Source organism: Triticum dicoccoides, chromosome 5B, assembly GCF_002162155.2.
Source record: "Triticum dicoccoides isolate Atlit2015 ecotype Zavitan chromosome 5B, WEW_v2.0, whole genome shotgun sequence".
NCBI lineage: Eukaryota > Viridiplantae > Streptophyta > Magnoliopsida > Poales > Poaceae > Triticum > Triticum dicoccoides.
In genome coordinates this window covers 396948399-396954088 of record NC_041389.1, presented here as the reverse complement: position 1 = coordinate 396954088, position 5690 = coordinate 396948399, and positions in this window count along the sequence as shown.

Genomic DNA, 5690 nt, shown 5'->3' with positions numbered 1-5690 from the left:
TACTCGGGTCTGTGCTTCTGTTCACTCACGCCACCCACCATAAGCAAATCATAAACATATTGCAAACCCTACAGCGGGAATCCCTCACGCTTGCGCGACACGGAGGGCACAATAGGACAGCACCAATAATAAAACATGCAACTCAAACCAATCACGATCATCAATTAACCCATAGGACAAAATGGATCTACTCAAACATCATAAGATAGCCATACATCATTGGGGAATAATATATAGCGTTGAGCACCATGTTTAAGTAGAGATTACAGCGGGTAAGAGAGAGGTTACACCGCTGCATAGAGGGAGGAAGAGTTGGTGGAGATGTTGGTGAAGATGGCTGCGGTGTTGGTGAAGATCGCGGTGATGATGATGGCCCCCGGCAGCGCTCCAACGCCACCGGAAGCAAGGGGGAGAGAGGCCCCCTTCTTATTCTTCTTCCTTGACCTCCTCCCTAGATGGGATAAGGGTTTCCCCTCTGGTCCTTGGCTCCCATGGCTTGAGAGGGGCGAGAGCCCCTCCGAGATTGGATCTATCTCTCTGTTTCTCTCAGTTTCTGCGTTCTCCCCGTTGCCAGATTCTTCCCCTTCATCGTTTCCTTTATATCTGGAGATCCGTAACTCCGATTGGGGTGAATCTTTCGCCCAGATTTTTCTCGTAAAATTAGCTTTCTTGCGGAAAAAGTAGAGGCTCAATACCTTACGGGTGGCCCATGAGAGCCCAGGGCGCGCCCCAGGGGGGGCATGCCTCCCTGTCTCGTGGCCACCTCGCACACTGTTTCACGTTGATTCTTCCTCCGGAAAATCCCAAATATTCCAAAGTAATTCTCCGTCCGTTTTTATACCGTTTGGATTCCGTTTGATGTTGGTTTTCTGCAAACATAAAACATGCAACAGACAGGAACTGGCACTGGGCACTGGATCAATATGTTAGTCCCAAAAATAATATAAAAAGTTGCCAAAAGTATATGAAAGTTGAAGAATATTGGCATGGAACAATCAAAAATTATAGATACGATGGAGACGTATCACGGGGGAGCACGAACCCTTTGGGAAAGGGTTCCTCCCGGATGTGTGGTCCGAAGCACGCCGGCCAGATAGTGCCGCTCTCCTCCACCTCCAGGGAGCGAGCGAGCTGATCGTGGCGGTGGCGCACGTCGGCGTCGTTGATGGCGCGTGGGCCGAGTCGACTGGCGGCCAGGCCCCGAGGGGCCGGGTTGGTTGGAGCCGGACGTCGGCCATGCTGGCCGGGTCCGCGTAGGATCTCCGGGGCGGGCTCTTTGCCTGGGACATCGGCGGCCGCGGTGGTCGGGTTGCGCCGAGTCCAGGTTTGGCCAGAGTGCGCCTCGCCGGGCGGCGAGGAAGCCGTGTGCAGGAGTTCGCGGGGTCCGTCAAGGCGGGCGGAGCCGGATCCCGCCGGCTTGGCGAGCTTGTTGAGGTGATTCTGCTAGGTGTTGGCGGCGTGGAGGAGCTCGCACATCCACCCGATGCATTCTTTGAGCTCCTCGCCCGCGAGTTGGTCGAGGCCGACGGCGGCTGCCTCCGCAGCGCGCATGTTCTTCATTGGGGTCTCGTAGACGGTCCGGACGGCGCCGAAGGCCCGGCCGATCGCTCCTCCCCGGGTGCGAGCATTGGCGACCCAGCTTGGCTCGGCCCCAGCGGGCGTGAATCTGTGGGCGGCGTCATGCTCCATCTGAGCGGCCTCCAGGGGACGCCTGGTGGCGGCCAGCATCTCGGACAGGTCCAGCATCTGCTGGCGTCTATCCTCGAGCTGGGTTCGGGCTTCGGCGATGTTGGTGGCATCGATGTCGGTGCCGATGGGGATGCGGAGGCTCTGCATCGCGGCGGGCAGCGGGTCGGACGGCTCGGTCCGTGCCGCAGCGGCCCCGTCTTCTGCAACCCTCCTTGCCTTGCTCGACGAGGAAGATGCGCCATCACCGGTGACGAAAACCTCCACATGGACGTCCATCGCCCCGGCGGTGAATCCGCCGCCGAGGGAGAGCGGAGAGTCGGAGTAGCTAAGCACCTTGCTGGGGTACTCGTCGACCGCGAACGCATCGGAGATGCGCAGCGCGGTGAAGAAGGCGGCGAGCGCGCCGATGACATCGTCCGCCAGAGCGACGGACTCGTCGGAGTAGGAGAAGGGCCCCATCTTAAGCATGCTCCCGGCCAGCTCCTCGAGCTGCCCCATAGTGGGCGCCAACTGTCATGGTGGGCGCACGGCAGATGCCAAGGGATGGCTAAAGAGAGGAGGAGGCTCGAGGGCGCTGGTGGGCTCCAGAGGCGAGCTTGGCATGTGCGGGCGCGGGACGCCGGACATACCCAGGTTCGGGGCTCTCCGGAGAGATAATACCCCTAGTCCTGCCGAGTTTAGTTGGATGATGGATAGTACAATGTCGCTCCTGGAGCTGTATGGAGGAGGAAGGAAGCTGGCCGAGGCTTGGGCTGCTCCTTCTCTCCGGTGCTGTCGTTGGGTGGCTAGTCCTATGCTTGCTTGTGTTTCTCTCGTGTCTCATACATGTGCCTCCCTCTGTAGGCGTGGGTTCCTGGGGGGTTTATAGATCAACCCACCCAGGGTTACAATGGTAATATGCCGAGTCGGTGGGTCCGTATTGTCGATGTCTGGGATACTGGGCTGGGTCCTGCTTGAGGGCCTGTGGTTCACCTGGTTCCCCTAGGTGCGGGCCCCACGTGCCTAGGGGAACTGTTCGCCGTCTTGTCAATCGTCAGGGCGTGGCCGAGTTGAGTAGGGTACCGTGCTCTCCGTCAGGCTGCCGCTTGCTGCCATCAGCGGTGAAGGCGGGAGCACTGTTGCCACGCCAGCCTCGGTCAGCGGGTAGGTAAGGGGCACTGTCACCATGCTCCGTCTGACCATTGGCATGGGCGGAAGCACTGTAGTCTTGGTCATCGGTGACTGAAGTCTCGTCCCATCGTACGGCCTGGATGGGACGGGAGCTGACCCGTGGCTGGGTTGCTGTGCACGCCACGGGTGGGGTCGGTTTGTTGGGGAAGCCTTGGTGGCACCGGGTTGGGTTGTCTTGCGCTGGCTGCTGTGGCCGGGTCGACGTACCTTGACGAGTAGAAGAGCTTGGCCGGGTTGCGGGCCTTGCCGGGTGGAGCGACCCGGCCAGGCGCATGCCGGTTCGCGGGGTGATGCGGGACCCGCCGTTTTTGAAAAGGATCCGGATTCCGTTGCCTGCCTGGGGTTCATCCCCTCGACACTGATGTTGAATATTGTGCATAAACTTCAGGAAGAACTTTGAAAGCCTGGTAATTAAGTTGATCGGGTTTACATAAGGATGATGATGAACTCTGAGGTGACAGGGTACAGGATTGAATGGCTGGAAAAAAGGTAAGAATCAAGGTATCCATTACATTTGGAGTACTGTGTGAGATTGACACTGAGTTGACATGACATTGCAGTTTATGTTCCTGGTGTATTTCATGGACCGTTGGTCGAATATCTTCATGGTGATGAACCCAGCAGAGACACACCCAACCGATGAAATTGAAAGGAAGCACGGCGCCATGGCGAGGCGATTATGCCACTGATTCTACCAATGCTTCAACGACATATTTGGTGGCTGGTTGGTTGGGACGAATGAATGATCTTTTTGTCTATCCCTTCATGGGCCTGCACAATCCTTGCAAAGGTGAGTGCACCAGTTGTTCCCGCTATTTTATAAATCTTAGCACAGGCAATTGATAATATTCTGCCAACTTGGTCATATGAAGGAGAGTCGTGTGTGCATCGTGCACTATATCCGGAAGTTCGATGGTCTGTACCTGTGATCACAACCCAGCAAGGTCAGTCAGAACACCCTAAAGGACTCATGGTTGTGCTTTATATGACATGCAATCACACTGTTTGATGCTAACCAGTGGCTACTTTGGGTTATTCTACAAATAATACTGAATCGCCTTTGAGAGTACTGCATTTGAGATTGTGACGGTTAGAGAGAACAAGGGAGGCCTGGCTGATTTCCTGTACTTCGGGATCCTGGAGTAAGGTACTGAAGCCTAGTTGATAGTGTAGTTGCGGGGCGGTCTGCTCTTTTGAGCCCTGCCATGCGTGTGTTAGTTAATGATGTTTACGGACCCAAACTAAAGACTTTTTTGGGGCACCTCGTAATTTCAATCCCATGCTTGGGTAGTGTAATGTGAACCATGGATCTGCATTTGTGTACTCGGGCCTAAGACTTGTTATATGGCCGCCAGTTCCATCAGAACTTGTTTGGTGCTATCAATGGGGGCCGATTCATCAGGTATTAGCGTCGCGGGCTGCGCCTGTTGGCAAGTTATGATGTACATCGTTCATGTGTTGACTGATATGTGAGAACTGTGACATGAGTTGAATTGTTTTGGCCTGGGGGAAGATCGCCTGCTGGAGTACAGGGATAAAGAAACCATGTATCCCGTAGTTGTGGAAGTGCTTACTTGTAACTTGAGGCACTCATGTAGGGCTTGGCAGTTTAGTTTGTTCATTCATATTTACTTGTACCATGCAGAAAAACATTTTGCAGTGCGTAAGGAGGAAGGTGCCAGTGCTTCATGGAAACAATTCAGTGGGAAAAAACTAGCAAAAGGTTAACTTTTTTCTTTTTTTAGGAAGCAAAAGATCACCTTGGTAAGACGGAGCTTCAATTTCAACTTTCGTGGCCTGCCGTGAGTGATAGGCGGCTCAGAAGGCACATGAATATATCCAGACCGTGTGAAAACATCTGGTGCGGCCGCGGTGTGACGACGGCTGCCGCAATCAATGAGTCGCTGACCCACTCCATTTTTGTCTCTGATACGAAGCAAATACGGCTGGGAATACTACTAATAACATTGATCCCTATGCATCTGGACGGTAGAGATATCAGGTGCAGCTGAGACTAGGCTCAGATTAGAATTTTCGTATATTTTAGTTCCTTCTCCGTGTGCTCAGCTGAGACTAGGCTCAGATTAGAATTTTCGTATATTTTAGTTCCTTCTCCGTGTGCTCGAGACAAAAGCGTTACTGGCTAGTGCAAACGTTGTTATTACAACGCTGACGTGCCCTATATACTTTTGTGTGTAGCAGTTGTATAAGCTGATGCTTTGGTTGCTTCATGGGTCATCATTGTATGCTTGTCCGAGTAGATTATTAAGAAATTGAGAGACCGTTGTCCGTTTGTTCCACCAGACAACGCATGTAGCTGCATGCCCGTACCATATCTGAACCACCCTACGCACAAAATCTTCACCAATTATACTGTACTACTGTAGGACGTACTGTTTTTTTTTAAACAAGTTGTAGGACGTACATCTTGTCCATTGCTAGCCGAATCATGAGGCGAGGCCACACGCCCTATCTTGTAAACAAACCTCAACAAGTCCACGTGTAGGTGCTCTGGGCTCTGGCTGTGTCTTGTCGCTGTGCGAGTTGAATTCAAATATTTCCAAGATCTTGCACCGGCGTTTCATATAGAAACAGCGTAGCTCACACGTCTGCGAATGTGATTTTAATCCTTGCTCCATAGGACTATTTTTTATATTAATTCGTTAATCCAGGAAACTTCTTCCTAGAAAATGGCAGGAAAAGGAACAGAAGCCACGCAAGAAGGTCTTTTCGTGCGCATATGATGAAAGAAACGTTCCAATGCCCTGTCCAATGCCTACGTTGCCCAGCGATGTCACGTGCTCGATAATTTCAACGTAAATGATTTGAGG